Source organism: Triticum aestivum, chromosome 3D (genome assembly GCF_018294505.1).
Source record: "Triticum aestivum cultivar Chinese Spring chromosome 3D, IWGSC CS RefSeq v2.1, whole genome shotgun sequence".
Classification (NCBI taxonomy): domain Eukaryota; kingdom Viridiplantae; phylum Streptophyta; class Magnoliopsida; order Poales; family Poaceae; genus Triticum; species Triticum aestivum.
Genome location: NC_057802.1, coordinates 560,978,247 through 560,986,491, shown reverse-complemented (window position 1 = coordinate 560,986,491; position 8,245 = coordinate 560,978,247).

The window sequence follows — 8,245 nt, the reverse complement described above, 5'->3', positions numbered from 1 at the left end:
TGTTACTTGATCATGAGAAGCTTTATGAGATGAGCTACTGTTATGATATATAATGATGCTAGAAAAGGTGATTGAAATTATCATTGGTCAAACTTATGCACCTGCTAGCATTCACACTTCATAAATTATTTCTTTTATCATTTACCTACTCGAGGACGAACAGGAATTAAGCTTGGGGATGCTGATACGTCTCCAACGTATCTATAATTTATGAAGTATTCATGCTATTATATTATCTGTTTTGGATGTTTATGGGCTTTATTAAACACTTCTATATTATTTTTTGGACTAACCTATTAACCCAGAGCCCAGTGCCAGTTTCTGTTTTTTCCCTTGTTTCAGTGTTTCGCAGAAAAGGAATATCAAACGGAGTCCAAACGGAATGAAACCTTCGGGAGCGTGATTTTTGGAACGAACGTGATCCAGGAGACTTGGAGTTGAAGTCAAGGAAGCTTCGAGGTGGCCACGAGGCAGGGTGGCGCGCCTGCCCCCCTGGGCGCGCCCCCCACCCTCGTGGGCCCCTCGTGGCTCCCCTGGCCGACTTCTTTCGCCTATATATATCCATATATCCTAAAAACATCTGGGAACAGAATAGATCGGAAGTTCCGCCGCCGCAATCCTCTGTAGCCACCAAAAACCAATCGGGACCCTGTTCCGGCACCCTGCCGGAGGGGGAATCCCTCACCGGTGGCCATCTTCATCATCCTGGCGCTCTCCATGACGAGGAGGGAGTAGTTCACCCCCGGGACTGACGGTATGTACCAGTAGCTATGTGTTTGATCTCTCTGTCTTGTGTTCTTGATTTGGCACGATCTTGATGTATCGCGAGCTTTGCTATTATAGTTGGATCTTATGATGTTTCTCCCCCTCTACTCTCTTGTAATGGACTGAGTTCTCCCTTTGAAGTTATCTTATCGGATTGAGTCTTTAAGGATTTGAGAACACTTGATGCATGTCTTGCATGTGCTTATCTGTGGTGACAATGGGATATCACGTGATCCACTTGATGTATGTTTTGGTGATCAACTTGCGAGTTTCGTGACCTCGTGAACTTATGCATAGGGGTTGGCATATGTTTTCATCTTGACTCTCCGGTAAAAACTTTGGGGCACTCTTTGAAGTTCTTTGTGTTGGTTGAATAGACGAAGCTGAGATTGTGTGATGCATATCGTCATACCCACGGATACTTGAGGTGGCATTGGAGTATCTAGGTGACATTAGGCTTTTGGTTGATTTGTGTCTTAAGGCATTATTCTAGTACGAACTCTATGATAGATCGAACGGAAAGAATAGCTTCATGTTATTTTACTACGGACTCTTGAATAGATCGATCAGAAAGGATAACTTTGAGGTGGTTTCGTACCCTACCATAATCTCTTCGTTTGTTCTCCGCTATCAGTGACTTTGGAGTGACTCTTTGTTGCATGTTGAGGGATAGTTATATGATCCAATTATGTTATTATTGTTGAGAGAACTTGCACTAGTGAAAGTATGAACCCTAGGCCTTGTTTCCTAGCATTGCAATACCGTTTACGCTCACTTTTATCATTAGTTACCTTGCTTTTTTTATATTTTCAGATTACAAATACTCATATCTAGCATCCATATTGCACTTGTATCACCATCTCTTCACCGAACTAGTGCACCTATACAATTTACCATTGTATTGGGTGTGTTGGGGACACAAGAGACTCTTTGTTATTTGGTTGCAGGGTTGTTTGAGAGAGACCATATTCATCCTACGCCTCCCACGGATTGATAAACCTTAGGTCATCCACTAGAGGGAAATTTGCTACTGTCCTACAAACCTCTGCACTTGGAGGCCCAACAACGTCTACAAGAAGAAGGTTGTGTGGTAGACATCACGTGCCGCCTCTTCAGACATGCCACCACACCAACCGGTTGTGGTAGGTCATCCCATATATATAAATACTTGGGAGCAATGTCCCCTTCGTATAGACCCGATGCGGCTGTTCCCAACTCCAGATGCCGGCCGCCAGCGGCGGCGTCCATGAGGGGGGTCACACCCACCGTATAGGACCGAAAAATAATATATGTATGTTTATATTAACACATGCTACATGTAAGTTAGTCAAATAATAATATGTAAGAAGACATAAAAATATAGCAATGTAAAAAAGCGAAACATATATATATATACGCCGACGGCAAAGCCGTCGGCATAGCTGCGGCCAGGGCAGGTGGACGGCGCGCCGCGGATCGATGACGTGTCCTCTATGCCGACGGCATTCGTCAGCATAGGTCTTGGTCGGTGCGCTTTGGATCGATGACGTGTCCCCCGTAGCTATGCCGACGGCCGCCCGTCTCTGCCGTCGGCATAGATCCGACGCCGTTAGCCGCCCGTCACGAGCGTGGTCGGCGAGCCCACATCTATGCCGACGGCCCCTATATGCTGACTGCAGCTGTAGGCGTAGTATTGTCTAAGCCGACAGCTATTCTTTGCCGACGGGGGCCGTCGGCGTAGACCGGGATAGCCCGACGGCCGTTGTACGCCGACGGCCAGGACCCAGCTGTCGGCATAGCTTGGGGTAGGCCGACGGGGCCGTCGGCATACATTCGGCTGTCGGCATCGAGCCCTGTTCCGGTAGTGCACACGTTCAGTCATTTGTCATTAGACGAGCAAAAGCATAAACTGTCCTCCAACTCCAGGTACTATGGTCGTTACAATATCACGGAGATGATTTGTTATTTGGCTTACCGACTTGACATCCCTAGCTCCAGCAGAAGACACCTTATATTCCATGTTTTACGGTTGAAATGGTATGTCCCTTCTCATCATGAGGTATCTATCTAGTGCGCACTTCCTCCTCCTGATGCTTTGCTTCAGGTTCCCAGTAATTTCTTACCGGTTGATTTCCTTACCGACTTGACATTCCTAGCTCCAGCAGATGACACCTTATATTCCATGTTTTACAGTTGAAATGGTATTGTCCCTTCTCATCATGAGGTATCTATCTAGTGCGCACTTCCTCCTCCTGATGCTTTGCTTCAGGTTCCCAGTAATTGCTATGCAACCTGGAATGGAAGGAACGGCCACTGCCTTGTAAGTGCTATGCACTGAGCTCAGGTTGGTAGTAAGTGCTATATACACCTGAGAAGACCTGCTGACAAGACCAATGCCGCATAGGGCACACGAGCATTACCTGTGGCAAGGAAATCAACCGATGTTTCAGTGCAGGGAAATGAAGCTCGGGCTATGGCGCAGTCGAGCTGGACCAAACCCCGACTCAATGTGGATGTCTCTGCAGTGCTGGCGCAGTTGCGCGGTGATAGGCTGAACGCTTCTGAAGATACTGAAGAGGGGGAGACTGAAGGTGTCGTTTATGGTCTCTCCTCGCTTCAAGGCTTCAAGCTACGATGGCCTGCCTATCTTGGAAACATATTAAATCATTAGTTGTCTCTAAACTGTATCCAGTCTTCACCGACATTAGTTATAGGGAGCAAAAAAGGGAAGTTTTCAACCTCAGCCATATCTCTTCAGGCATCCCTGAGCTCCTTCGCCTATAAGAAATCCATGGTGCGGGGGGAGATAGCAGAATCCATTTCGTTTAGCTTGAGACAGAGAAAGAGAGAGAGAGAGAGGGGGAGAGAGAGAGAGAGAGAGAGAGAGAGAGAGAGAGAGAGAGAGAGAAGGCGCATTAGGCCATGGCGGTGCCACCGTGGCCGCACGCGGCAGAGGTCACGGAGACCCACGTCTTCGGCTGTGGGGGAGTGTCCGTGAGCACTATCGTCCACCGCAAGCGGGCAGATCTCCCAAGCACCATGCGCATCCACGGAGACGTGCTTGTGTCGCACGGGAGGCGTAAGATCGGGAGCCAGGCCAACCCGCCAGGAGGGTGGAGCATCCACGCCTCCTTCAACGATGTCCCGGCGCCCTTCGACCACCGCGTCGAGGTCGCGGACCCAACGGTCTTCCGCAGCTACGAAGCCTGCCGCAACCTCATCTACGGGCCGGTGACTGGCGAGTACGACCTTGCCCCCGGGAACTGGGGGGGCCAGGATTTCCCGCCAATGGACTTCGCCGATGAGATCGTGCGCCAGATCGACGGCCTTGAGGGCGTCCTCCGCTTCGACATCGACATCCACCTGCCCTCACTGCTGGTATGTCTGGTTTACAGTCATCCACAGGCCCTAATACGCGCCTGCAAAGAGGCGGACGCTACTGCCGGAACTCTGGCGGCACCAGGCCAGGAGTGCGCGATTTGCCATTTGGAGTTGGAGACTGGTGACGAGGAGATCGTCAGGCTGCCGTGCTTCCATACCCCATGCATCAAACCGTGGTTCTATCGCGAGCCAAAGTGCCCAATTTGCCGGCGTGAGGTGATGAATTACTTCGGCTTTAGATTTGGAGATTAGATAGATCTCGGATCTAAAGATGAGCTGTTGACTGATTACGTAGCCGCCGAACAAATTCATATATATTCTTTAGATGAAGATGGATTCAATGAGCAGTAGTCCATATATAGATCTTGCAGTCCTATCAAAGATGAGCTGAAGGCTTTAGACGAAGGTTCTATCAAAGAGGAGCTGTTGATAGATTACAAAGCCTATGAAAAATTCATATATTTTATATTCTGTAGCTGAACATGGATTCAGTGAGCATGAGGCTTCTGTAGCTGAGGTCTGTAGATCGAATATGAACATTTCATGTATGACATATCCGAAAATGAGCAATTCAGTTGGCCTTCGAGCGATACCATGATATGGAGGATTTGTCACAAATTTCAGTGATGATTTTTTTATCCAACAGTTTCTCAGTTTATCTATATCTATCTATATCTATACCTAATAATAAAAGGAGAAAGCTTTCTTAGTTCTACATACGCCATCCCTTTATATCCGTTGATTTTATGTTAACAATAAAGATTGACGGTTGAGATTTAAAAATAAATCTACATAGCGTTACGTAATCTCTCCTACCTAAAAAACGGGTACCATTCCCTGATATGCCATGTTTCGTCAAGAGTCTTATATGCTCCTATGCATTAGCGTTGATATTTTTTAGAAACCCACGTAACTGAACCTGACTAGATAGATGGATGTATACAAGTCCAGTACAACTTGATTTGTACTGAAAGAATATACCGTGATTTACGTGCAAGTGTACCAGAATCAAGCTTGCCTAAATAGATGGAGGCGTGCCAGAATCAAACATGGCTTAATAGATGGATATGTACAAGTTGGTCACGTGCACGTCTACCAAAGGGAAAATAATAGAACTTCCCTAAACAAGGAAAAATACCACACGCATATGGAAGCGGCATACCACGTGAACCATTAATAGATGTGTATGCAACTCTGCGGCATACCACACGAACCATTACTAGATACTTTTTGAGCAAAACGGACCATTAATAGATGTGGATGCAACTTTGTCACGTGCATGTGTAGTACAAAATACAATATGATTTCTCGCATGTGCAATAACAAAGAAGTACACCACAACGACATCAGTTTTCTGATTGGGAAACGTTTACGATCGGTGTGCTGGCGGAACTTTCGGCCGGTCCGTGCTCGCTCTGTTTCCTTCATGCTCGCCCACGCGTCCCGGTCCCACGTCCACCGCTCGTCCTTATCCGCAGGCAACAGCACTGCTCGTCCACACAATCTCCATCTCCATAGCTTTTTCTTCATCTCCCTTCTCTTTTCCCCTTCAGAGCTCGTCTGCCTGCCCTCGTCTCTCACCCGCGCCACCACATCTTTAGCTCGGCGAGCCTCGCCACCGTCAGACTCCCCTAAACTACTTTATTCTCCCTCCCCTTCCTACCCCCAAAACCCCTCTCATCGATGGAGCTACCACCAGCCATCAACGGGTGTTACCACGGTGACTAGATACAACGCACTTACGGCGGAGCTGCAACCCGGCGCCCCGTCTTACTGGGAGCGTGCTGCAACCAGCGCTCGCCGCCATGGCCGCCCGCAGCTGGTTGCGCTCCTCTCCATGACCGCCGCAACAAGATTTTTGCTACAACCATGTTTTTTATTTGCTGGAACCAACCCATGTTTTTGCTACCACCCCACTCACCTCAAATCTGCTACCATGGTGTTTTTTTAATGGAACCAGTGAACCATTTTGCTACAACCGTTTTGGGTTTTGTTACTACTGGTGTTTTGTCAATTTTTGCTACATCCATCTCCATCACATCGCCTGTTTTTTTCTAGTCGATTTTTTGCTACAACCATGCTTTGATTTTGCTGGAAACGAAGAAATTTTTTTCTCCAATCATATTTTGATTTTGCTGGAACCGAAGATAATTTTTGCTACATCCACCAACAGCGGTGTTGGTCGACGGCGGCGATGGCTTTCTTTTTTGCTGCAACCGTCTCGGATTTTTTCTACTACAGGAGTTGCCATTTGCTACTACCAGAGTCTTGCTCGAAGCATCAGGAGTTTTTCTACCACCCCTTTGTTTTTGTTTTGATTTTGCTGGAACCATCCTAAAAATTGCTTCAACCGTCTTTCGATTTCGCTGGAACCGGCATTTTTTGCTTCGCCGGTGGCGGTGAAGGCGGGTGGTGTTTTGCTTCGCCAGCGGCAGCTAGGCTGCGAGCGCCGGCGGCAAGCAGAAGCAGCGAGGGTCCAAAGGAGGGCAACAGGGGCTAGCGTGCGGGATCCTGCGAGCGGCGGCGGCGCTCGCTTTTTTCTCCCCCCTTTTCCCTGTGCGGAGGATGACGAAAGGGGATGCGGGATAGATCAGACGGTCTCGCGCGTCCAGATCGGGCGGCTCGGGTTGGACCGGCCGAAACTCGCGCTGGTGCGCCGGCGAGAGTACTGGCCTTTCTGATTTGATTTTTTCATGGTCGCAGACTCAGGAAACACTTGACTAATATCAACCCAAGGTGAGAACACTGGCACAAACAATTCGCAAAAAGAAGTAAAAAAGAACTGATCTTTTTTTCCGAAATAAAAGATCAAAATTCATAACATAGCATGAAATATAACCGTCAATACAAATATATGCCACATGGCAGGTATGAAAACTCCTGGCAAGTCGAAAGCAAGATTGCAGCGAATCGACACAATATATCCGGTATGTGTCCATGAAGCCTGGTGGATCGAAGGCACAGCACATCCAGTACGCGTGCAATGTCGTGGCACCAGACAAGTCTAAGAAGGCTGAAAACATGAAATCAAAATATAGGTAATATTCACACGTACTCCATGTGTAATTATATGTTTCTCAACATTTATCAACAATGTGCTTTCATGCAGTTTATTATTTTAATTAAATCACTAATTTATGATTTAATTTCATATGTACATTGTTAATAAACAAATACTTTTAAAAATAGTTTTGAAGGTAATAACGTGGTGTGCATGAAATACTAACCAGAAGAGGACAAACATGAAACATTAAAATGGAAAGAATGAAAATGTGGGGCCTGATAATATTGTTGTCAGATAAGAGCTAATAAGCTATTTATGCAAATGAGCATATCATACCAAGGAGGCATCACAATGTCAGATATTATAGATGAAGTTAGAGTAAGCAAGATCCACACTCAAAGATTTTAGATGAATAAATGGTACTAATGGATGGTTGGCCCGCAAAGAAAGGATGAATGGCCATGTATCAATAATGATATGCATTGAGACGAATATACATCGCGTTTGGATAGGTATGTGATACCAATATTTAGATTTAATTCCTGATTCGGAATACTATAAATATTTAAGAAAAGTATCACAATGGTTTTTCCTCCTTTGGTGTCCAACTAACATTGCAAATGAATCAAAATAATGTATTGACAAGAACAACGTTGCGAAGATTTTCTTCTAAGGCTACTGACATACACAAAATGGTCAATTGAAAAAAGAAGTAGTACCAAATAATTGCATTCTTCCTTTATTTCATATATATATTATAGAAGTATATTTGAATTCACATTAATGTGCTAATTTATGTGACCAATAACGATTGATGTGATGGACAAAGAGAACATAAACTTCAAGTGTGGTCAACATTTTTAATTCACTAAACACGCCAATGGACAAATTCACTAAACATGCCAATGGACAAATTTAAGATACTACAAAAAGAAATTTGGAAAATGTGTGAAAAATATAGACATCAAGGGACAAGCAGGAATGTAGGAGACAAGCTATAGATCAGTTGATAATTACGCATTGCAGCTTACCAATAACCTAATTTACTTAATAGAGCATTTATCCATAATGCAATCCTATCACAGGGGTAAAAGAAGAAATAGATCAATATCATAT